The sequence below is a fragment of the Euprymna scolopes genome, chromosome 16 (assembly GCF_053919585.1).
Source record: "Euprymna scolopes isolate OS-2025 chromosome 16, ASM5391958v1, whole genome shotgun sequence".
Lineage (NCBI taxonomy): Eukaryota > Metazoa > Mollusca > Cephalopoda > Sepiida > Sepiolidae > Euprymna > Euprymna scolopes.
Window position 1 is genome coordinate 57,819,579 of NC_136497.1, and position 27,638 is coordinate 57,847,216.

Below are 27,638 nucleotides of genomic sequence, written 5' to 3' on the forward strand. Positions count from 1 at the left end.
TAAAAATTCAGAGAATATTCGAAATGTAATAGCGTAATTTTTCTTTAAGAAAAACTATGAACATCTCAGAGAACTCTTAAAAAATTAACGTAATCATGTAACAGTTGGCTTTTCCAAACACTCGAAGACTTCAAAAAAAGTACTTTAAGTGCTGTTTGAATAATCGTCTCAGTTTTTATTTTTAATAAAAACCAATTGAAGACATCATTTAATGTAATTTAACGAAGCATAAATAATTTTGTTCTTTAAACTTGGTAGAAAAATTTAAAAAACTCCAAGTTAATTCGTTATTATATGCCCTCCTGCAATCAGCCATGGGGGTTTAGCTATACAATCATTAAAACACAAGAGTAGAGAGAGAGAATGAGGGGGAAAGAAGGGGATAGAGACAGAGCGATGCCATTACACACCCTACCACCCCCATAACACTATTACGTAATCTCACAAAAAAAACTCTTCGATTTTAAAAGTCACTCTCTCGTCCCCAAAAAAGCTTGCAGAGGGTGAAAGAATGGTAGACAACACGAGAGGTGGTGAAAGAGAGGAAGAGAAACAGAGGCAGGTCGCATTGTTCCACCACCCATCCCTCAACACCCTCACAAACACCATGACGAGGTCATCTTCGCTTCCTTCCTATGTGCGGCCATTGTTTCAAACAAATGAGTGACAGGTAGACATTAAACATTTCTACGAGTTTAAAACAATTAACTAAATAGAAAAACAATCTTATTTTGAACAATTTTGTTAAAGGCATTCTCACACAAAAAAAAACGTTCACATTATGTAATCCACATTTTTAGCAATCCATTTTTTCTTTCCTTTTTTTTAAACAGACAAATCAAAATTAATAAAAAAAAACATAATCAAATCAAAAAAACCACATATGTTTCGGCATTAACTGCTAATCTAACCCGAAAAAAAAAACACATCAACTGTTCATGGAATAAAATGTAATGTAAAAGTTCTATTTTTTTCAAATCTAAATCTAACACTTGCAAAGTCAAAAGCAATTTTTTAAAAAGTCCTATATCTTTATAAACCTGAAATAAAGATCAGATAAAAAATGTTAGGTATCCTTTATTTTATTTCCTTTTTTTTTTTTTAAATTTATTTTTCGAGCTTCGTGTTTGAAGGATTTTTTTCTTTTTTTTTTTTCTTTCATGTAATAACAAGATGCATAGATATACACACATATCGATATATATCCGGAGAGAGACAGAAAGAGAGAAAGCGTGAGAGAGAAAGAGATATTGCATATTCTAGAGACACTTTTTTCTCGTCTCTGTTTTTTTTTTTTTTTTTGTGTGTGTGGGACACATTTCTTACTTTTTTTTCGAAGGGTTACTTTCAATACTCTTTTTTTTTTTTTTTTTTTTTTTAAACCGATCTTTTGTAAACTGTTTTTTTTTTTTTTTTTTTTTTTTGTAGGTGCAAGACAATTTTTTGTTCAGGTTCTGAATTTTCTTTTTTGAGTGCGTTTTTTTTTTTTTTTTTTTTTTGTGCGCGTGTGTACTGGTCTGCCATTTTTTTAAAATTTTGCCAGAAATAATAGTTTTTTCCGTTTTTAAAGACCGTGGACCATTTTTTTTTTTATTCGATTCGTCTAGTGGTCGTTATTTTTGGTTGTGCCGTGGGTTTAAGAGTCGAAATTATTTCCATGCTGGGAAACAATATGTTCTGGTCATAGTGCATCATTTATACTGCGACACAGATGCGACGAGATCCGTCTGGTAATTAACCAGGGTCAATCCTGCGTCTTAAGGCAACCATTTATACCACAATCAGCCGGCCACCGAGGTGTGACCGACAGACGTGTTATAGTAAATGTCTTAAAGCGGTCTCATGAAGACATGAAGATGGGCCAGTCATTAGGGTCTGTGTAGTAAGAAGAAAATCATACCTGAGATGTTGGTTTTGGGTGTGGCTCCTTTCCTTTCTCAAGATGATCTCTTCACCCTGGTGGCATTCTGGTAGGAATCTTCATTTCTTTGTCCTCAGGGCCGCCTTTTGACTTAAGACATTTATGAAGGCATTCATGGCAGACACAAGAAAAATGACACGCGACACAATTGTAATATACAAAGGTATAACTAACTATTTTATTTTACATTAGAGATACAATATATATTACAAAAAAAACAATTTACAATTAATTTTTACAATAGGCTTTTCAAAGCTAACTAACCTACCCTAACTAGTGTTGAGGGAGGGGGTGGCCCCCCCTCATTTACGGAGAGACAGTCTATGCGTCCTCACATCATGGTGGTCGTGCAGGAAAGAGACAGAAAGATAGCAAGGGGATTATGGGAAGGGGTTTCTTTGTATCTCTACGCTCATGGACAGTTTACCACCCGTCCATGCTGCAGAGTGTGTTAGAAACAGTGGCACAAGGAAATAGTGCCACAACTGGATAGAGGTCCTAAGTAATCCGAAATTGTATTTTTCAGGTGCCAACACTGAGAACTGAAGCTTCAACGTTCAGGAGTGTATAACTTCTAAAATTGATTTTTTCAAGTACTCTAACCACTGCGCCACATGTCCTTCGAAATGTTGGAAAAATAACACTCAAGATGAGAACAGTAGTCTGAAGAATCCAAATAATACAAATAACCAATCTTCATCTAAAATATTCAGAAAAGTATTTCCACATCTTGTTCTTCAGTGCATTAGTGTATCCATAAAATTATCTATCTCCCTCAAATAGAGGGGAAAATGCGACACAAGGTTCCGGAAAGTGGGATTAAAGAACCAGCGCCATAGAGAAAGAGCACTCTAGCTTGCAAAAACATGCTTATGCATCCCCGTTGGAATTCCTGCAACTCAAGAAGGTCCTATACGATATATTAACCCTTTTTGGGTTATTAAATGCTGAATTTAATAATTTTCCAAGTTGTTCATATTTTCAAATATTTTTCATGAAGTTTAGCTTAATTGCTTTGTTTTATGGCCTATCAACCCTTTTCAGGTTATGTTTGCTGAATGAAGTCATTGTAGGAACAAATTTTATGCTTCAAGTTTTTAATATATTTCAATAACACTCAGAATACATAGACGATTGCTGATCGACTTCTTTACAGGTTTTATGCAACCATGTTTCAAAGTAAAACATAGAGCTTCCATTTGAATTAGTTGATCACTGTTCCGTTGAATTGGTCAGAATAATTGGGCGTCACACAATTCATTCTCTTCATTCATATTTTATTCATAATATTTAGATTCAATAGCGATTGCCTCTGTGTAATTATTGGCATGTTAGTTATGTATAGTGCCTCTTCCATCAACTGTCTATTGTCTAATCTATCAAATGTGTTAGCCCTATCTGCCTAGTCACTTCCGGTTCCGGATTCAAGAGAACTAAGTGGGATTAGATGAGTGATTTGCCTTTATCCCTTAAACTGGCCTTTTCTACAAGTTTTTTTTTTTTTATCTCTATTGAAAGCAAAAATAGGTCAACAACTAAAGTAAAGTGACCAATTTTTACAAAAAAAAAAAAAGAAAAGAAAAACAATGTTTGGGTCAAATCAATTCGATCACGTGATCAGCCAACATGACATATTTTTCATATCTTTTGAATAACCTAACATCTCGATTTGTAGCAAGAATTAAAATATTCGTACAATGATCTAACAATCATTTATATTTATCTGCTTATTCAACAACAACGCCAACACTCGTATAACATCTTTAATAATTTCGGAGGAAATTCTTCCCTTCTCAAAAAGGAAAAGAGAAGGGTTAATATTTCTCCTGAAATTATTCAAAATATTACACCATCCTGGATATTTTTATTATTATTATTATTAGTAGTAGTAGTAGTAGTAGTAAATTTAATATTCATTGATTTGATATGTGAAAGATTTTTCAAAAAATAAGCAGATTTTGTTCAGATTCGTAACCCAAATATTGTTTTTGTTTATACTTCCTTTAATCAATCTTTTTTCTTTTTTTTGCATTGCATTGCTATTAGCCTTCAAAAGTACCCACATATTTAAAACCTCTGGCCTTGATGGAGGCGAGACTAAAAATTGCTATTAGCCTTCAAAAGTACCCACATATTTAAAACCTCTGGCCTTGATGGAGGCGAGACTAAAACTTACTGCTACGGTTTCAAATGATCTGATATAACAGCAAGGGGAGACTTGATTCCAAATATTTCCAATATATTATATCCCCCCCACACTTTTAGAAATAGGGTACGATTATGAATATTTCCAGTATCTTATACACTGTGAAATTCATTTCATGTATGAAAACCAAAGAGAGGAGATATGATATACACAATTTAGATCATTACCTTTCCAACAAGTCTTAATTTGTTAAATTCTGATCAATAGTCGCTGAGATTTGGAACTTATAAAATTGCTAAAAAAAGGTGGCATATATGGATATATCTATACTGGCAGCCAAATTGAATATTGAAATGCTCATATATTTGGTTCTATGGAACGAAATTACATGCAAATTTGCAGGTTTTTTTAAGATTATAATACAGTTCTATCGCTAAAATTTTTTGACAACTGGTAAAAATATATATATTTTTAAGCCAATATATATATATATATATATATATATATATATATATATATATATATATAATTTAAAGGAGATTAGAACAATAGTCTAAAGAGCAGAGTGTATTTTAATGTAATAGTAAAATTACTAGTTTAATTAAAATACAGGGAAAGAAAAAGTGCTCGTTGTAATTTAGATATATAATAAGCTCAATAGGTAAATATCCTAGAGCTAATTTAATATTTAGTAATGTGATTAATAATTTAAAATATATACATGCATATATATGAAAAAGTACACACATATATATATACATATACATAAATATACATATATATATACATGTGTGTATGTACGTATGTATGTATTTATGTATAATATTGTACTTAAACCAAATTTATATTTATAATTTTACTCTATTTTATTTCTATCTCTAACCCATATTAATTTTCTTATCAAGTTTAAATCCATACCTTTATTTTAATCTTTTTCCAGATACATCTGCCTTACTTTAATGCTAGGTTTATTTATGGTGTCTTTTACATTTAATAAAAACCTTTCCCAATATTTGCTGATGAGGAAACCTTGTTTGATAAAAAACTATATGTAATAATTATTTTCCGTAACTTGATGTCTACCACAATAAAAAAAAATTGTTTTCCGAAACGATCGTATAAATAATTGATTTTGTTGTTGTTCCTTCTTATGAAACGGATTTTTAATTTAATTATAATTTGATTTTTAAATTATCAATCATATTACTAAATATAAATATATATATATATATATATATATATATATATATATATATATATATATATAAGAGCAAACAGTTAATAAAACATGTTAAAAAACACTTTGAAAAGGAGTTAAAAACATATTTAATCTGAAAAGGAAACATTTGATAAGGACTATCCAATTATCAACTGTTTCCTTTTCAAATTAAATATATTTTTAACTCTTCGTCAAAGTGTTTTTTAACATGTTTTATTAACTGTTTGCTCTTATTATAAGCTCTATCTCCTATTTAGTTTTATCGAGCTTTTACATCTGGTTGAGATTACTTTATAAATATTAATTCTTTAATATTTATAATATACTTTAGTTTTACCATCTTGGATTATTTTGGTAAATTTAATTGTACTTTATATATATATATATATATATATATATATATATATATATAGTAGCAAAAGTACCCGTCGTTGACTGGGTTCAAGAACAGCCTACAGAAAATCGACTTTGATTTATGAAAGTATGATAGGTTATGAAAAGGAAGGGTTGTAAAGAGATAGCTTCGAATTCGGGGGTATCAAAACCAAAGCAAAATATGATGAAAGTAAAAATAAAATAGATAAACCCCATAATTTATTATACCATACCTGTTCACACTGAAACACTTATCACAATATTCTGTGGATCTATATTAAAAACCTTGTAAAACTTTGTGACATATTTCCATTCTATGGAGGTCAGGTGCAAACAAACACCCCATAATTTGATTATACCATATTTCTTCAAACTGACACATAATTATCAAAGTATACTTACGCAGATAGATATGAAAAGTCTTTATTAAAGTTTGTGCCTATTTCCATTCTATGGAGGCCAAGCGTGAATGCAGCCCCCACAATTTTATTATACCATCCCTATTTAAGTTAAAACATACTTATCAAAGTATTATTATGTATATCTATATCAAAAACATTTGTAAACGTTTTTTTTTTTTAATTTTTAAATTTTTATTTCCATACTTTGTGGACCAGGCGCGTATGCAGACCCCACAATTTTAATGAATTATCATTATGCCAGATCAAACATATCCATTCCTGTGTCTCGATACATCTTCTATCATTATATGTGATCAGTTTTCTATAATAGTCAACCATATAGAAGCCTATTCGTGACCAGACACACACACAGACGTTCAGCTTTATATTATATTATATTATATATATATATATATATATATATATATATATATATATATATATATATATATATGTTTCTTGCATGCTTTTCCCGTTAGGGATTTCCCCCCCCCCCCCGCCTTGTTTCTTTCCATTCAAAGAATTCTACATTGCCTTAAGTGTGTTTATTCATAAAGTCTGAAGAAATGCTGGTTTTTGAAAATTTTCAAACGATATATTACTTGAAATTGTCGAATTAGACATTGAAACAATTGTAATGTAAAATGAAATACATTTTTTGTTGCCATCAACACCTTATCTTGAAGTTTTGATTTTGCACACACAGTATATATATATATATATATATATATATATATATATATATATATATATATATATATATATATATATATTATAAACTTCTTAAGGAGTAGATAGGCACTTTCTTTCACCTGGCTTCCATACACCTTCTTTACCTATTAGCCAGGCGTAGAGGTCGAATCACAGGGAGTCGACAGAAACACAGTGGTCGATCTTGTTTCCTGACTAGGGCAATAAACGCCGTTTTCCCCACCCTCGACAAATCCCATCCCTTAAAGTGTGTACTTGGTAGTGCTTGAATGTGGTAATGCCAGTGCAAGTACATTAGGTTGACCATCATCTGATGAGTTGAGGGTACCGGATAGACAGTTCCTGGCTGCTGTTCCCGACCCTAACTCTTTGGTAGTGCTTAGAGTGGCTGCTCCATCAACAGTTGTATAATATCGGGATGTTTGTAGTGCCATGTCACGTATGGAAAGGGACCCTGCACTCATCCCGGTGGGCTACCCTGAGGCCACAATCCTAGTAGATGGAGGGACAACTAATGGTCTGCTTATGTTGCATGTCTGGTATTCTGCATAACCACTTGCTCAGCACCCCTTACCTAAACTGAAACTCTTAAAAATAAAAATGACAGTACATTAAAAAATTACGCTAAAACCAGGCCAAAACACAAATAAAACCAACCTGCCTTTTCCCTTGAGGCTTGCATTTACAAACATCCGTTGGGCTTAGAACTAATTTAAATGATGTTGAAGCATTTCTCCTAACAAACACCCCGGATATCTTAGCACTAAGTGAGACTAACCTACACTCCTCCATCCTCTCTAACTACTTTAACATGCTTGAATATCTCCCACTCTGCCTTAAGGACTCTGGCAGACATATGCACGAGCTTGGAGTCTACATTCCAAACCCCCCTCCTCTTGACTAGAGAAACTAAACTAGAATCAGACGACCAAGCCTTTATGTGCTTTAGACTTAACATGCAACATAACATTAGCTACTTTTATTTTCTCTACCACTCTCCCTCGACCCAGGACAGCACCCTAATAAACAAAGTCTCTGACAGCATAGATACAGCATTTTCCCTCCACACTAGCGCACAAGTTCATGTATTTGGTGACTTCAATGTCCATCACAGCAACTGGCTTGGATTTTCTACTTACACAGACGCAGCTGGTACCACAACACATAACTTCTCTATATCTCATTCCCTATCACAGATGGTTACGTTTCCAACCTGTTTCCCAGACCAGCAAGAACAACACGCATCACTTCTAGATCTGTTTCTGACCACACTTCCCAATGACTGTGTAACGAATGCCCACAGCCCACTTGGGAACGCCGATCATGCAATGGTAATGGTTGAAATAGCCCTAAACTCTAGAGCGAAAACTGAAGAGCCACTGCTCAAAACAATGAGATAATTATAAAAAGGCTTACTGGGAAGCCATCAGGGATCTCATCAGGGACGCCCCATGGCAAAATATCTGTTCACTTACTGCTGAACATTGTGCAAATGAGATCACTGAATGGTTCAAAACGGCAATTGAAGCACATGTTCCCACGCACAAATTTTATAGCAATCCCCACTCTCCCCAATGGTTTACTTCTACTTGTGCAGCTGTCATAGAGCAAAGGCAGCATGCGTACCGCAGATTTAACAGAAGTATATAGAAACCAGAAATAACTGTAAGAAAGAAATAGTGACAGCTAAGAGAGAATTTACTGAAACCACCAAAAAATGCATTGAAGCACAGAAATTAGGAACCCATGACTTCTGGAAAATCTACACCAGTGTAGTAAATAATGGGTAATCAACAATTCCCCCACTATCCAACAATCATGAGATTGTTTGCTCTACAACTGAGAAGGCTAACATGCTTGCCAGACGGGCCTCCAACTCCACACTGGACCCTGCTAACCACCCCCTCCCTGACTTTTCTTTGTGGACAGATGCCACACTAGATGATCTGACAATCACTCCTTCTCAGGTGTATGCTATCATAAGAAATCTTGACACTGCAAAAGCATGTGGACCTGATCTGATCCCGTCTGTGCTATTAAAAAAGTGTGCCGCTGAAGTAGCTCCAGTTCTCTCCAAACTTTACAAGAAATGCCTTAATGAATCTTGCTTTCCTGCCTGCTGGAAAACTGCTTCTGCGGTACCAGTTTTCAAGAATTCTGGCGAAAGAACTGACTCAGTAAATTATCGCTCCATTAGCCTCCTCCCACTTTTCGACAAAATATTTGAGACCATAATTAACAAAGCTCTAGTCCATCACCTTACAGATGCTAAACTTCTGACTGACTAACAATATGGATTTAGGCAAGCCCGTTCCATAGCAGACATCCTAACTGTAATCTTAGAACATATATACCATTCACTGGATAAAGCGGAGGAGGGTAGAGCGGTAATTCTAGATATATCTAAGGCTTTGGACAAGGTATGTCATGAGGGTCTTCTCAAGAAAATCAGATCATACGGTATCACTGGAAGAATACATAACATAATTAAATCCTTCTTAGAAAATCCAGGTTGTCCTTGACGGTCATACATCTAAACAATATGATATAAATGCGGGATTGCCTCAGGGATCTATCCTTGGACCTCTATTATTCCTAATATTCATAAATGACCTCCCTGACAAAATTGTCTGTAAGATGGGTATATATGCTGACGACATCATGCTCTATAACAGACATGACAGGAAAACAAATAAACACATATTTAAAAAAATGGCAGAAACACTAGACGATGATCTCCGATCCGTAGTGGAATGGGGACAAAAATTGATGGTCACATTCAATGCTGCCAAGACTAAACTTGTTTCCTTCAATAATTACAAGAAACCTTCTCTACCACTAATAGCAATGGCCAATGACTCTTTATCTGAAAGTACATCTTTTAAACTCCTCAGCCTAACGTTCACAGGAAACATGAGTTGGAACAATTACATTGAGAGTATTGCCAGGACCGCTGCAAAGAAGGTAGGTTCTCTCTACCGTACTAGAAAGCTACTAACGCCGGAAAGTATCCTATACCTCTATAAGGTCACCATTCGCCCATGTATGGAGTATTGTTGTCATATTTGGGCTGGTGCATCTGCCACTAATCTCTCACTCCTAGACAAGGTTCAAAAGAAAGTCGCCAATCTGATAGGTCCTGAACTGTCATCTAAACTTCAGCCTCTGTCCCATCGACGAAATATTGCATCCCTCTGCCTGTTCTACAAGTACTTTAACGGTGAATGCTCTGACGAACTGCAAGCACTTGTGCCCCTTTGGCATAAATACCCCCGACAAATCTAACAAGCAGCTAAATCCCACCCCTTTACAGTAGAAATCCCTAGATGTAAGAGAGCCTTCTACTACAGTAGTTTTTTCTCCAGAACTGCTAGACCTTGGAATTCCCTTCCGAGTCCCTGCTTCCCCAACTGTACTGACATGCAGAAGTTCAAGTGTAATGTGAACCGACATCTTGCTGCTCAACTCCCTACACAGTACCCCTGATGCTTATGTCCCTGATAGTAGCCCCCTACAACAAAGTGGCAATGTGCCTTGTTTGGGGTGAAAATGTAATTTATATATATATATATATATATATATATAACCGTATTTATCGTTAAAAAAACAACAAAGCAATAAAAATAAACAGTAAAGTCATCTAGGAGTTCATGGCAAACGGTTAACGCACTGGACTGTGATACACATGGTCTGGAGTTCGATTCCTAGAAACAGACAAGCTACACTGACTAGAGGTAGTTACCTTGAAACATGCATGTATGTAGATTACTGTTTTAAAAAATAATAAAAATAAATAAAATGTTATATACGTCCAAATAAATAATGGGCGACTTTCTAGGTAAATAAAAATGAGCTTCGAGGCTAAGCCACTATCTAACCGTATTTATCATTAAAACAACAACAAACATATATATATATATATATATATATATATATATATATATATATATATATATATAAGAAACAAAGAAAAGTCAGAAAGACGGGTTTTTTACAAATAATTTACTAGTTAGGATTTTTCAAGTCATTAAAACTGCAGGATGGTCTCATAATTAAATAGTCAAGCAAGATGATTGGTAGTCCGTTAGCCTTTGTGGCGACTGCATTCCGCCAAGCTGGTAATGTCCCAATTACCATGGTGACCTGAAAAGCGCCCAGTACTTTTATGTTGAGCGAAAAACATTCATGATGAGGGTGTTAGTTAGCTGTAATATGGGTAAACCCTTACCTGATGATGATCATCATGATCATCATCATCGTCATCATTATGAGTGCTATTATATATTACGAATGTATGTATGCTACACTAGCCTCCCAAAGAGGAGATAATGACTGGGATGGTTGGTATCATTGCAACAGAACAGATATTACACTGCCCCTCTCTAAAAAAAAATAAATTACTCCCCCCCACCCAGGACAGTGGCTTCATAACAACATCCGTTTCCCCCAAAAGGGGAAGGTAATGCCTGGTAGAATTATTTTACGATGAACAAACATATGTAATACTGTACTCCCCTCCCTCGCCCTCATCAAAGAAGAAAGAGGAGGTGTTGACAAACACACTGAAAAATGGTACATGACTGAATTGAGCAGTAAAAGATAATAGTATAGGTTCGACTTTAAACAAACAGATACCAAATCTCCATTAGAAATTGATTTAGTCATTGGCCATTCTCACTGGAGTGATTATCAGTGATCGCTCGCTGGCGACTGATTAGTATAAGATTTGAGACCATTTTGGAATACAAAATGCTGTATGCCATCTTCTTTAACCAGATATACATATGATTTGGGACCATATTATTGAATATATATATATATATATATATATATATATATATATATATATATATATATATATATACATATATATTAACGGCTATATGCCTGTCTGTCTGTTTATTAGTCTGTCTGTCTGTCTCTATATTTTCAAACTCTATCTCTTCCGAAACTAAAAGTCGCAGAGTGGCGCTAGGAGCCACAAATGATTGGATTTTTTACGGGTTGTGCTTTTATGGGTCTTTAGCCAGTAAAAATATTTTTAAGGGGTCAAAAATGAAAAAAAAAATCATTAAACATTCAGTATATTCATGTTAGTTTATTTTTTATTTATTCATTTATGTTTTTGAATGCTTCGGTTTCGATTCTAGCTGATCGCACCTAAATGCTTTTCTTTTTTACTTTTGAAATCACGACTTTATAATAACATACATGAAATCTTGACAAATTGAAAGATCATATTTAAACGTATTTTACGCCCGGGCAAAGTTGGGTCTCTCCACCCTCCATGCTAGTATATATATATATATATATATATATATATATATATATATATAAAACTCAGATGTCCTTGTAATGTAATGAGTGTTGTAACCAAACATCCGGTTTACGACTTCCGGTTGCGCATGTGTACATAAACATAAACCCATAACAGTGTAAACAAATGAACACAAATTGCTACTTTTTCAGAATTTGACCTGCGGACTGAAATATTAGCGTTATTATTTAGAAATTATTATTTAACATGGGAAGGGTGGGGATTTTTGCAACTATTTTGTATTACAACTATACTGTCGCAATTTTCTTACAAATAAATATACTTTGACCCGTTGACAACTATAAGAGCATTTTACAACGGCGATTTACCCACGTTCTTCCTTTTTTTTATTAATTTATTCTCCGTTTTTTAATACACCTTTCATAAAAACATACATACATTGTCTTCTACACTACCAATATAAATAAATAACCCCGAAAATGTTGTTGTTTTTACAAATAAATAATCAACACAATAAAACGTATTGTTTTACTGTGTACTTTTTCAGCATCCCAATTATTTTTGTTTTTCGTGTTTAAATTATCCAAATAAACAATTGTTAATACTTTCTGCTTTTTTTTTTTACATCGTTCATTTCCACATTGTGTTAATTAGTTTTATTGGCCTTATTATTAACATACATTAAATATTTGACCCAATGAGTCATGAATGTTTGTTTAAAATAAATAAAAAAGTTACATTTTATTTTCATTTTCTATTTAAAAAGCCATTCTTAACATGGGGAGAGTGTTTTTAACTATTCTGTACTTTCAACTAACAATTTCATTTGAAAAAGATATATCAAAATTTGACTTTAACTTGAAGTATTACGGTATCAGTTCAGTGCACATTTACCTATAAGTATGACAAACCACTTATAATTCAATGGCTGTAAGTTTTTCTTTTCAAAAATAAACAATTATAAACAGAACGACTCATAGAAACCTATCTATATTCTTTTTTCATTTTAATATACTTTCATAGAAATGTTTCTGTTATGTCACAAAAACTATTTTCTTTACGGCAGAAATGTCACGGTCATACATGAATTCTATAGCTAATCTAACATACTGACCCAACGGGTCACGGGTAGTCTAGTATATATATATAACAATAGAATTTAAATTTCAGCGACTATATCTTTATCAACAAAGATATTCATTCTTTACGGTCGTTTCATCATTCATCAAACAAGGTACATAAACATATCTTGAATTTTCTAGAATGATAATTCATTACCAGAAAAAAAAGAAAAACATACAAAACAACACCCAAAAATCTACAAAGAAAGGGAACAAAAATCACTTTTTTTTTTTTTTATATATAGGCATCACCACATTATCAAGGCCAAGAGGCCACTCAAGGATAAGGGTTAAAGAGTGTACAGTAGACATTGGACAATATAGTAATCATTAGTAATGAAAATTTGGTAAATTTGATAACTTATATAGAACGGCTCATCAAGAACTTATTTTCGTTAGACTTGAACACAACCATATTGTAGTCAGCCGGAAAGCAGGAAAACGGAAGACAATTCCACAGGTGTGCAGTTCTAAGAAAGAAGCTTTGTTCATGGAATCTACATTTAGGTTTAGGCACAGATAAAGAGTGGGGGGAATTATTGATAGTGTGTACAGCTAGACGAGTGTTTCTTGTGAAAGTTTGGCGAGGGGGGACCATAGATTGAAGCTCAGTTGAACACCTTCCATGAAAATAACGATAAATCAGAGAGAAACTCGCAACATCTCTTCTGTGAGATAGAGGTTGCAAGGAAGAGAAAAGGACATCTCCTACGAGGCAACGAAGTCTATTTTGAACTCTATCAAGGCAGGACAAGTCCTTTCTAGCAGCTCCTGCCCAGATGTGGCAACAATATTCCATCCTTGGACGTACCTGGCTCTTATATAGATAGAGAATAGCATCAGCAGTGAGATATTTACTGGATCGATAGAAAGATCCCACCATTTTTCCAGCGGCAGTTTCGATTTCCATTTGTAAACATTTCTATGCGTGAATCATTTTCAAAACAAATTTTGTGTTGTGTTTCTGAATGTTTTTTTAGATGAAGATTGATAATCTGTATTATTTGCAAAACTTGAACTACTGTTCTCATCTTGAGTGTTATTTTCATAACATTTCGGTTGGTGTAACCTTCAACCTTCTTCAGGTGTATCTTGTCGAAGTCAGAAATCTTTCAATCGAACTCGTGAATCTGCATAAAATTTCAAATGGAACCCGTGATTTAATTCACAAAGGTAGCATGTTCTCATTTTGTCAGCCATGACTGAGTAGAAATCCTTAGTAACCCACATTGTATTTTGATTGTCACCTGCACTAAGGACTGAATCCTCAACCTCCGGAAGAATGTAACTTACAACTAAATTTTACCAAATACTTTATCCACTGCACTGAAAAATGCTATCATAACTGTTCTAATCTACTGATCCAAAAATGCTCACCCATTCTTTCAGTGTGACCACACCATCAAAATCTCCTGTTCTGAACACATCTCCTTATACACTCTAGATTTAAATTTCCCTTCAAGTCGTCAGAACTAAGCTTGCCTTTAAAATTCATATCACACATACATCATATCATTCTCATATTACTTCTCTACATGCAACGCATGTCCTCAACCCTCACTAACCAGATATCACTACCTCATCACACTGTCAATCAATCAACTACTAAAAACTAAATACAGAACCTCGAAATATGTAGTTAATCTTTTTCCAATATCAAATATGGTGACTAATACACCTAAAGAAGATCGGAGGCTACATCGACGGAAACATCGTGCAAATAACACTCAAAATGAGAATAGTAGTCCAATTAATCCAAATAATATGAACACTCATTCCTCATCTCAAAAATTCAAAACTGTATCACCACACTGCGTACATATGTCTGATAGTCTCTTGCCTTGGTCGACAGTGACGTAACAATTACATAATGACGATCTATTTTTATTTTATACTAATGGGGGTAGTTTTGCCTGAGCATAAAATATGCTTAAATGTGTTTTTTTAATTTGTCTAGATTTCATATATATTATTATAGAGTTATGATTTCAAAAGTAAAAAAATAAGTATTTAGGTGGCATCAGGTAGAATCGAAACCGAAACTGTAGCATTCAAAACTGGTGACGTTACCACTGTACCAACATGACACGCATATGAACTGATTAAAAAATTAAAAATAAACTAAAATGAATGTTCAAAATGTATAACGATTTTTTCAATTTTGATCTCTTTTTGACCCCTTAAAAACTATTTTAACTGGATACAGACCCATTAAAGAATGTCCATAAAATACCCAATCATTTGAAGCTCCTAGCGCCGCTCTGCGACTCTTAGTTTCAGAGGAAATAGAGTTTGAAAATATGGAGACAGACAGACAGAAAAACATATGGCCATTTATATATTAGATTTTTGTATTCTGCATGTTCTCACTTGTGTAGTGATACGTTGAGCAATAAGAACATTCTTTGCATAGGTAGTTATATCTGTTTCTGCATAAATCTATTTCCCGTGAAATATAAACAATTTTGTTTGAGACATCAATGTGAGAAGACAAAAGAAAACTCATCAGCTCAATTCCATTTCTATAGTAAATAGCTGTCGGCTGAATCACGGCCTTCATAAACGCTGGTCATGGATGAGTCAACCTGTCTTATATTTCTGAGTTCATAACTCTTTCCAGACCATTAGTTTTGTGTTGAAACTCTTCAATAAAATTGATGTAAATTCTAGAGAAGAAGTTGGTCCTTCTAGCCAAAACGTGGTAAGCTTTTTCTTAATATTCATCAAGGCTAATAGGATGGATACCGAGGCGGCAATCTCCACTTCAAAATGGCCATCTCAACATTTTTATCCATCATCCCAACAAAATTTGCTGTGATCGAATCTTGTTAGCACTCCCTGATAGAGGTGCTTCGGTCAGCTGGCAATAAACCTATCTCCTCTGTCTCAAAGGAGGTAATTCCTCGTGCTGCATTGTTGAATGTCTATACAATTTTCTAGCTGGCACTTTTCAAATGCTTGCTAAAAGCATATATACATCTTACAATTCTTTTGTCATTATTCTCAAAATCCACACAGAGACGAATTTATCAACATACGTTTTATTTACAATTTAACCTTTTGCCCACCAACAAAGAGAAGGAGACGTTAGTTGCAAGGGTTGTGACACAATGACGGAGATATGTCAAAGATGTCAATCATGCTCGCCGCCATCAGTCTGCTCTCTTCTCTCTCTTCGGTTGTTTATATAATCTCTTGTATAGATATCAATCGACATTCCTGGAAATATAAATATTAAGATATTACATTCTATTTGTTCTATTTTGTATTGCGCAATTCATAATTCCCGACTTGGAATGTGAACAGTTATTTGTTTTCGTGATAATTACAATTCCGATTATTTTCATGGGACACAAGAATGTAGATCCAAATCCATTTGGAATGAGCATGTGTGCACACCTCTGCTTTCCTCGGCATCACCACATTTCCATATCCAACACTGAGTGGATGGCCTCCCCCAGACTGAACAGAAAGGCTAAAAAACAGTAAATTTGTAGATTACTCTCTCTCCGGACTACTGTTCTCATTTTGAGTGTTATTTGCACAACGTTTCGGTCGATGTAACCTCCGACCTTCTTCAGGTGTATCTTGTTGAACTTGGGAATGTTTCTGTCGAGCTCAAGAATCTGCACGGAATTTTGAACGAATTCCTTTATTCAACCCACAGGGGAAACACGCTTTCCCTCCATCAGCCATGTGTCGGTAGAAGTCTCTAGTGCGAATTTTAGAAGCTTTAAACCTATTTTTGTTTCTTGCTACTATCTTTGGAATAGAAAAGGATTTGATGAACCCCCCCCCCTCCAACTTACTTATTGTAGTATTTATAGGCACCCACTCCCGAAAAATAAAATAATGAATTTAAAGCTCGTGTGTTTTGAATTCACTTTTGTGCAGATTCTGTCCAAATTCCCGAATTCGACAGAAACATTCCCGAGTTCAACAAGATACACATGAAGAAGGTAGCAGGTTACATTGATCAAATGCAGTGCAAATAATACTAATAATGAGAAAAAAGTTTGAAATAAAATGAAAATAATGAGAAAAATAATACTAATAATGAGAAAAAAGTTTGAACAATCAATCCACATCTCAAAAATTATAAACTATTCTCTTTACCACACACACACACACACACACACACACACACACACACACACACACAATGAAATTCTACATTTTTTAACGGCGCGTAAAGATTCTGAAAAACTTAATTTAGAGTGAGGTATCAGCTCCGTATTTAAATTTAAAACAAAATGATCCCTCATTTCCGGATCATTCTAAATATTTTAGGGCAGTTAATTAATTTTTTTACCACTAACCTTAAGTCTTAGTGGCAAGGTCCTAAAACTACACATAATTTCCTAAAAAGGTAGGATTACTCCGTCTCTTAAAAAAAAAACAAAATGCACAAAATTATCTCCCATGAAAAAAAAAAAAAATGGTTAACTGTCCTAAAACGTTAGAATAGCACGGAAATGATCATTTTACGTTAAGTTTATATGCGACTAATATCTCACTCTAAGTTCTAAAATAGTTGGGTTTTTTTCTCGTCAATTTTTTCAGGGTGTTAACACGTAATCGCATAAAAAGTAGAATCTCGTTTTTCATTTCAGTTTTTTTTTTTTTGGCGGGGGGGGGGTAATTTAGCTGAGTGTCTAAATGTACATTAATATCCCTGCCTCTCGCTACAATCAAGTTAAATATAAGATCGGTTTAATATGTCTGAATGGGAATCAACTCTCCTTAAAACGGGTACTCTGGATATGTTCCAAATTTGCTGTGGTCGGATCCCATCATCAGTACTCCCCAGTGGCAACGTTCCAAGCGACCAGCGATAAACCGGTAATCCCCCTCCAAAAGGAGAAGGTAACACCTGTGAAGATGGTCTCCTAGAATAGAACAGAGCAATACCTCCCTCTGAGTCGGAAGCGTCTCTATTATTGAAATGAGTACAATTTTTCGTATGGAAGCCTTCATAGTAATAGTAGTAGTAGTAGTAGTAGTTGTTGTTGTTGTGTGGACTGGAACACTGCGTCGACTCGCAATTGATTGATATTATTGGCTTTTATAGGTTTTCTAGGCTCTACTGCACCCCATCCACCCAAACAACAACAACAAGTAGCTTTAATATACTATTAAAGCAATAAAGGTAAAAAGGAAGTTCGCTTATCATTTATCTTTATTATTATTATTATTTTTTTAAATACACTCTGCCTCACAGTTTACAGGTGTCCGTTCGTTGTGCCCACCCACCACATTTAAACAAATCATTTTGGACTTCGGATTACATTTTATCTGGAAAAACAAAGGGGGGCCTTCCAATCCGTCATTTCCAGGAAGGACTGAACTTAAAAAAAAAAAAAAAAAAAAAAAAAATTAAATAGAAGGACGAAGAGAGAAAATGTTTCTTCTTTTTCAAGTATGTAACTTTTTTCTTCTTTTTAACTTTGCTTTTACTGATTTTATACTGATTGAAACTGTAATCTTTTTTTTTTTTCTCCTTTCTTTTAAACATTTTCTTCTTATTCTAAATACTTACCTGGCACGGGCAACCTCGTCCTTAGACCGTAGTGGAGTATGATTTTGCTCGATTATATGAGACCGGTATCCTAAGCATTAACTCCACCTTGGTATATAACCGGTCGCTCATTCTACCGGATATTGTAGATAAGTCCGACCACGACAATGCCCCCCCCCCCACGTCCTTTGGAGGGAAGCTAGATCCCGATCCCTTCCCCCGCACTAAACATCTCGTGTCTAACTTTTCTGTAGTATGCGGCGAGTAAATATACTTTTCTAAATAGTTTATTTTTCTTTTATTAGAAATAGGCTCTTGCTTTTTTGTTATTGTCGTTTAACATTTGCAATTATTTCAAACTAGTTTTATCTACCTGGCGTTGCTCGAGTCAAGATATTGCCGAATGGAAGATATAGAAAAAAAAAAAAAAAAAAAAAAATCAAAATATCGTCATATTTACATTTTTTTTTTTTTTTTTTTAATATGTCTTCAATTTTGTTTTCGCTTTCCCTAATATTATTTTGATTTTATCGTAATTAATATTCGGCCAGGAATTACATACACACGGCATCTTAACACGGAGATAACAATGTAAAAACAGAAAAATGTTAAAGTTGGGGAGAAAGTTTATTGTAATGTCGATTTTTTTTTTTTTTTTTTTTTTTTTTTTTTTTTTTTACCTTTGAAAAATAGGTCCTTATGTAGGCTACGGATCGTGTTATTTTTAAATGGGATTTTCGAGCATTTTTATTATCATAAACTAAAAGAAAAAGTAGTAAAAAAAAATGAGTAAATATTATCAAAGGCAACATAAGTTACTTTTTTTACCTAGCTGGATAATTTTTTTTTTTTAACGCATTTTAAAGTGTTTATTCAATTTTAGAAACAAGTAGTGTCGAGTGTTGCGTTGCGCAAGAACAAGAAAAATGGCTGATATGAGAAAGTATCATCTTTTGAGTCTCGATTATTGCTCAAAACAGAAAATTAAACAAAATACGATATTTTTAAAAAAAATTTTACGACCTGCCCCAGAAACGCCCACACACACACACCTCATGTTAAGAACGGCTTTCGGAATAAACCCATCCCAACCTCCCCATGTTAAGAACGGCTGTCGAGGTTTGGGGGTTATTCCGAAAGCCGTTCTTAACATGGGAAGGTTGGAGTGTTTATAATACGCTGGGGCACGTCGTAAAAATTTACCCAAAATACTGGTCACTCGATAAATATCACGGTAACTTATTAAGAATTAGTTTTTAAATAATAACGTTATTTCGGCACGGTAACCAGGTTCGTATATTTAGTACCCTACGGAGAGTGGACGCGATATGAGGTCGGTTGTAGGCATCTCCTCCCAATGGGATACCCTGGACGGATGCAAAATTTTCTGTGATCTGCCGCGTGTCGGCATTTCTCCTATAAGAGGTGACGTTTCGGACAATCAATGATAAAGAAACCCTTCTCTCGGAGGAGCCAGTAATGCCAATCGAATGTTCCTATTTATTTGCCTCCCCAGGAGGACAGACACGATACTTTTTTTTTTTTATGTGAGGAAAAGCCAGCTCCCCCAAAAGGAGCACTCTTGATTGGAACAAAAGTAAAAATTGCCTCTGTTTAGAAGGACGTCACCTTCACCGACGAAGAACAAAACACATTTAATGCTGTATCAAAACAGAAGTTTTGTTTTTTGTTTTTTAGGAACCCTCTGAAGACCCCCCTCCCCTCGGCACTGGTGCAGTAGTGGTGCAGTGTAGGATTCCCAAGCAAATTGTTTCATTTTTAGGAGAGTTCCTACTGCGCAACAAAGAATTAACAACGCCCCTCTATTAAGAATGAATTTCTAAATTTGCTTAGGATGCTACACTGCACAAGTATCAAAATCGCTAATAAACAAAGAGCACGCATTACGAAAATAGATTAATAAAATAAATAATAAAAACTAAAATAAAAAACAAAAACTTTAAACCTATGCTCGAATATTCCCCCCTCTCAAAAACAACTACAAAATACATAGGAAACATTCGATTTGGAAATTGGAGTGATTTTCTTATATATATATATATATATATATATATATATATATATATATATATATATGTTAAAAAATGTTAATCTTTATTTTAGACAATTAGTTGTAAAAGTAAAATGTATTTATTTAACAACAAAAAAAAAAATCTTCGGCAACACAGTAACACACGTGCCCATAATTATTGAAGTTAAAGTTTAAACTTTCATTTCATCTGAAAGCCACACCCCTCTTGTTTTTATGTAAGTTTGGTGACATTTTCAGGTTATTTATAAATATTTTGTTTAATTTTTTTTTGTGGGTAAAATAGTGGCGAGATTGAAAATTACTGTTTTCTGTGAGTTTTGAAAAGCTTTAACTGTAAATAAACCATAGTACTGGACGATTATCAATATACTTTAATTGGTACTTGTTGAGACCCAGATGATTTCAGTTTTTATGGAGTCAGTTTCGAGTATTGGCGGTCGCGGATAATGGCGAGTCCGTCCCAGAAATAACTCAAATAGTTTACAATTTGAAAGCCGCGAAAAAATTTGAGAAGACTTTACTAAGCATGCAAAAGGTTAGGTTAAAAAAATTAATAAAGTGGCTTTCAAATCGCAAGCTGCGTCGAATATTTCCGGGACTGATCAAAGTACTGAAGTCCTCTGGATACTTATTCATTACAAGTACCGCTCATGCATTCTGTTCGTTAATTTAAAAATGATGCAAGTTCAGAATTGTACTTATTACTCCTGGATGTTGTTTTCGATCATTTCTTTTCCTAAATTGGACGCCAGTGGGCTGTGCGATATTCGAAAAATGCGAGTGCTTTAAACTGTCAGTTTTTACCTAGAATGAAACTGTATATGCCAAAGTCAAGTATTAGGTACTTTTGTGCTTATGGACAACAATAACAACAAATATTTTCGGCCGCGCCACTATTGTAAAAGTGAACTAAATATATTTCATAGACTTTCCTCAGCAAAGGGTGAGATTAGCGTTGAAGACAGATTGCGATAAACAAAAATTGAGTATTTTTTAAGCTTTAACTGCGACTCAACATTCACCGTTAAATTGATGACTTGAAAGGTGTCCGGTATGCTGAAAAAGAATATCACATTTAAAATTGGAGATGAGTAGTTTTCTGGATATTAAGATTTTTATTATCGAAGGTAATCCCTTACGTTTTTACTAGTGGCCATGTTTTTTCAACTGAACAACTACTAATGCGCATGCGTGTTACAAAACACCCCTCCACATGTTAAGAATGGTGACGGCCACTGAAATTCATTGAGTAATACATTAGAAGATACTCATGCAGAGAGTGATCCGTACTGAAATAACGTTATTTAAAAAGCCATTCTTAATATGGGGAGGGGAGGGTATTTTGTTTCTATTCTGTACTTTAACCTTACAATTGAATAATAAAAAAAAGCATATAATAAAACTTTAATTAAACGTGGAAATACGATTTTTAAAATAGCGCGGATAACTCTCTGCATTAGCACCCATTGGAAAAATGTCTCAATATCCAGAAAACTATTTGTCTGTCCCAAATTTGAATGTGATATTCGTTTTCAGCATACCGGAAAACCTGTAGAAGTCGTCAATTGAGTAGCAGTTAAAGTAAAAATTTACCAATTTATTATCATCAACATTATAATAGAAGCCTTTTTGAAGTTTACGTATGAAATCTGAAGAAACTCATTTCTTTTAAACGAATATATTAGAGAATAATCATTGCCAAGATCCGATTTATTAAGTTTTATCCTAACCTGATATAAAGCAAAATTGATGAAATAACACCAGCAACAAAAATACACGTTAACAGCAGTAGCAGCAAACCAAAATTAGCAGCAGGAACAGAAAGAATGATTTATGCAAAAAATAATCAATTCTGATTTGTTCAGTGCTAGAAGTTTGAGTGGCTATCAAGATTCAACCTCAACTAATGAGAACACAACCGTGGGAGCCATGCACCTGCCAAACTTCTAAAAATAAGGCAGAGCACAAGATCACCCAGAGAGTCTCAGAAGCTTCAACGTTGCCAAACAAATCCTTGTTAGTGAAAACTACGACTCAGATACAAGGGAACAACCAAAATAAACCCTACCCATTGGGTCAACTCACAGCCATCTACAACGCTGATTTAGCACAGCATTTCAAGAAAATGTCTTTTATCAAGAAACTGAGCAACCAACTTCAAACATTTGAATTTGGTTCAAGTGTATCGACGCCGTCATTGACAAATAAACCAATGACTCTAACCAAAATATTTTCATTATCTCATAATATTAAAAATATATCGCTAGTACACAATTGTTTATTATCGCGATTTGTCCCCGACCCCAATCTCTACGTTTGTCCTCTCTCTTATTTGGTAACGTATGTTTCTTCGAAGCTGAAAACAAGTTAGTTTGAATTCAATTGTAGCATAAGAACGATTTAAATAGCTCGCCTATTTCAATTGCTATTCTATTACGACCTTCGAAATGGATAAAATTGATCGTAAAGTATTTTTAAAAAAAAAGTTTAACTTTAATTAAATGTTTTTATCATTGGCGGGTATATATATATATATATATATATATATATATATATATATATATATATATATATATATATATATATATTTTTAGTAATAAAAAAAAAACCTATGCTTCTATAGGAGAGGACCCATATTGACCCGAATGTTTCTGATTACAATTCACGAAACATGCTTGAGATGGCAGAAGCTAACGATTTTAAAACCATGAATATATGTAGACCCCCTCCCCTCGGCACTGGTGCAGTTTAGCACTGCACTTAAACACACCCGCTCTAAAGGTTAGATTAGTGTTAAAAACAGTTCTATATCCCCCTCCCTCTCAAATAATGTGAAAAAGTAAAACATTTCTTTCAAAATAAAATTGATTCACTTTCTGATTTGAAGAAAGTTCTAGGCACCGCCAAAAATGGCCGAAAAATAAAGTTGTTGTTTTTTAAAACGAAATTACATTTATTAAAATCCATTATTTCTGAGTAACTTTTTTTTTCCCAGAAAGATAAAACCCTGAATTTTATCATATAGAAAACAGAATAATGTAAAACTTTTTCTACTATTTTTAATTAAATTTTAAATGTTAAATTTTCCCCAAAAGTTAACAACTGACATTTTTTGTCTTGCACAAAAAACGTACATAAACATTAAAAAAAAAAGAAGGTTTTTGAAATTATTAATTTATTTATTTGTTGTCTAACTAAGATTTAGGATGATTTTCTATGAGAATATGTAAAAATATTATAAGTACCTGGATTTCAAATAATTCCACTTATTCATATAGGCAACCAGTTACTTCGCGTCGATCTAGAGTCTAGATCGACAATGTTTACGTTTGTATTTGATAAAAAGCAAACTATGGAAGACCAAACAGGCCAAAAAAAACTTATTTTTCAGTGACGAAAATTTCAATGTATTATTAACGCTGAGGCTGGCCAGTACCAGATGGGTGACCATTTGTATGAGTTTGGTTTTTAATATGTATGTGTGTGGGGGCCAGGCTCCCCAAAATGGGAGGGGGGCAATTTAAAGCAGAATAAAAAAAATTATTTCAGCGCGTTTGGTCCACCGTAGTCGAAAGGCGGCAAACGTTTTCAAACGGGATCGAAAAAATGATGCTATTTTTAACACAAAGGGCACAATATTTATCCAATTTTTTTTTTGTATCGATTCTTCAAAGCATGCCCTGTTTAATAATGGTCATGCATTATTCGGCTCGCTAAAAAAAAAAATTGTTAATTTATTTATCAAAGATTTTAAAATGGCTTTTTTTCGTATAATTATTAAAAAGAATTTTTTTTTTTTTTGCTTAACTTAAATTAATTATTTTACTTAACATATTCACCGAATTTCACACTTCAAAACTCAAAAGCGGGATAATTAAACACAATCGAAGTTCTGATATTCAGACGTCAAAATAAGGTATGCAAACAATTTTTTTTTTTAATCTATAATTCTGTCCCTTACAACAACACAATATGTTGTATTCAGTTTCAGATGATTATTGATGATTATATTTGTACCCCCTCAAAACAAGGGGGGTAAGCAAATATATATATATATATATATATATATATATATATATATATATATATATATATATATATATCGTTTATGAAAAATAAGTACACTGTTATAAAGTTCATTCTTCTCTTAATAATCGTTGAAAATTTCGTATTGATCGGATAATTACCTGATTTTTGGTAGATTTTTAAAAGGACGGTCCGTCAAAAAGTACTTACCTCCCCCCCCCCCCCCAGTTTTGGCGGTGCCTATGTTAAACCCATTCTTAATACGGAAAAGGAGGGGCAGGTAAACAAAAAAACAAAAAGTTCTTTACTAATTGATTGTTCAGCAACAGTTCGACCATTTTCGGCCTGTTCCATAAATCGCAATATGAAACATTCGTGTCAATATGAATTCCTCTCCTTCGGAAATTACCAAACATTTTTAGTGTACATTGCGCAAATAAATTTTTAACATTTTTGGTAACTTATGCATTTTAGTTATTGTGGACAATTTCGAAGAACTCTGCTCAGAACAGAGGGAAACAATTTAAGAAGTTTTAAAAGTTTTAAAGCTATTTTTAAATTTTAATGACTATTTTTATTTGTGCTTTCATTCTTTTTTTGCGGACTGTTATCCTCATCTTCAGACTGGTTGTTGTTTCACCACGTTTCGGCCAACTCATCCTCTGGCTTTCTTCGTGTGATTAACCGCGACGGGATAGGAATGTTGACTCTTGTAACTTATTTCTAGTAATGACTGCCTTCCATAGTTGTTGTTCTACTACGTTTTGGCTAACTAATCCACTGGCTTGCTTGTGTAGGATTGAAACCGCCATCTTTAGACAATGCTCACCTAGAACCATAGAGACTCAACGCTTCTATCCATTGTAACACAGGCCCCGAAGGACGATCAAAGTTGGATTTTTGGTCTTATAAATCCAATTTTGTGTTCTTGTCTTCCATTGTCGAGTCTGGTAGTATATATTTAATTTTAATTCTATTTTATTTTTGGAATGCTTTGGGGCCCGTGACGCTGTGGATAGAGGAGTTGAGTCTCTACGGTTCTTGGTGATCATTGTCTGAAGATAGCGATTTCAATCCTAATCAAAGCAGGCTAGAGAATTAGTTGTCCAAAACTGGGTGAGACAACAACAGCAACAACAACAACAACAACAACCGTGTAAGGCAAGGCAGTAATTACTGAGGATACGTTACAAGACTCAGCATTCCTAACCCGTGAAACAACAACCATGAAGATGAGGATAACAGTCCGCAAAAAAGAATGAATGCACAAATTATGACGTCAGGAGTGGCTCGTCCCAAAGAATTAAAAATAAAAATAAAACGATTATTTTTTTTTTTATTTATTACGAAAGTTTCATTTTTTTTTTTTTTTTTTCTGTAAAAAGTTCGTTTTCTTTTTTTAATTCACACCTTTTCCTATAAGGACAACTTTCATTCATTTCAGGATGTTTTTTTAGAGAGACTGTTCATTTAAAATGTTCGTTTGAAAAAAAGGTCATTCATTTTCATTCATTTAAAAAAAATAAGTATGAAAATTCCTGTTTAACTTATTTCGAAATTCTAATTATTTTATAAAATCTAAAATATTTTAATTCAATAAATGTTCAGATATCTAATATTTTATTTTGTGTTATTGTGCTCATTTAGCGTATTTGTTTTATGTTTATGGAAAAATTACGCAACGCACAACGCTAACATTTTCAGATAAATTCTTTGAAAAACTTTAAGATCTTGAGTTGTTTCCCCCTGTTAAGAGTGGAATTCTTCAACAATGCAAACAAAAAATTGTCCACAATAACTAAACTGCACAAGTGACTTATTTACTTTTACCTTCATTTTTTTTTCGGGTTGTTTACATGTAATCGCTAAGAAGAAAAAAACAAACAAACAAAAAAAAAAACAACAACAACAATGTTATTTTTGTTTCGGCGAGAGTGGTGAAATTAGCATACGGTGTGCAGTTTTTAGCGCCGACACGGCCGTCATCGATTAAGCCTATTTTTTTTTGTTTAGATTGTTTGATATGATTCCACTCTTCTTTCTTGAAACGAAGGTTCGATTTATTTTATTTTTGAAATGAAAAGTTCGAAAATGCGAACCATTTTGTCGAGATAAGTAAAATCAAGTTCAACGAATCAAATTGAAAAAGTTAATTAAAAAAAAAAAGATTAATAAATAGAAAAAGAAAATGACAGAAAACATCTTTTGAAAACAGAAACCTTACATATCCGGCAAAAAGACGCCAGAACCGGTGGCAGTGATTGTGTCAAAGATAATCTATTCAAATTGATTTTGTATTTTTATTTTTCTCTAAAAAAAAAAACAAAAAGAAAACATGCGTATTTCCAAATATCAACAACATGCATAATTAGTTTACTAGAGTTTTTTTTATTTTTTTATTTATTTTTTTTTTAGCTCGTTGAAAACTGGCAAGTTTTAATCCGTTTACTTAGAATGAGTGCTTAATGCCAAACTTCCCGAGTAAATGTGGTATTATGGTGACAAACCTGTTAATTCTAACTGTACATTGAACAAGTACCACATTACTTAGTTTGCTGCACCTTAACACAATAAAGGTCTATACAAAATTTTAACCAGATTGGCCCAAGTAGTTTTCGAGAAAAGTGGAATGGACAGACACAGACTAAGAGAAATATAATATAAACTAGTCTTTTAATGTGTTCAAAGTTGGCAAAAGTTATAGCCCGTTGACTTCTAAGTAAACGGGCTCTTTACTAAATTAAAAGCTTTTTGCCAAATTAATGATTGAATATGGGTAAATTTGTGCTCATTTTTGCATTAAATATTAATCCCTCTAAATCCCTAACTATGCATCGAGCGGATACTATAATACTTAATCCACTGCACC

At 33.7% G+C, this 27,638-nt stretch overlaps 2 protein-coding genes across 5 annotated transcripts in view; one reads left to right on the forward strand and one right to left on the reverse strand.

The window, feature by feature from the left end:
* LOC145295988 (receptor-binding cancer antigen expressed on SiSo cells-like) overlaps positions 1-18,829 on the reverse strand; it is a 198,183-nt gene extending 179,354 nt beyond the window's left edge. The window contains exon 1 of one of the 2 annotated variants that reach the window (XM_080141949.1): positions 18,712-18,829. The gene's annotated coding sequence lies outside the window, so the exon portion shown is untranslated. The remainder of the gene's footprint in view (positions 1-18,711) is intronic. The other variant, XM_080141947.1, reaches the window with a different exon arrangement.
* The window catches only part of LOC145295987 (uncharacterized), a 404,367-nt gene continuing 394,924 nt past the window's right edge, over positions 18,196-27,638 (forward strand). For 2 of the 3 annotated variants that reach the window (XM_080141943.1, XM_080141935.1), the window contains exon 1: positions 18,328-18,591. The gene's annotated coding sequence lies outside the window, so the exon portion shown is untranslated. The other variant, XM_080141939.1, reaches the window with a different exon arrangement.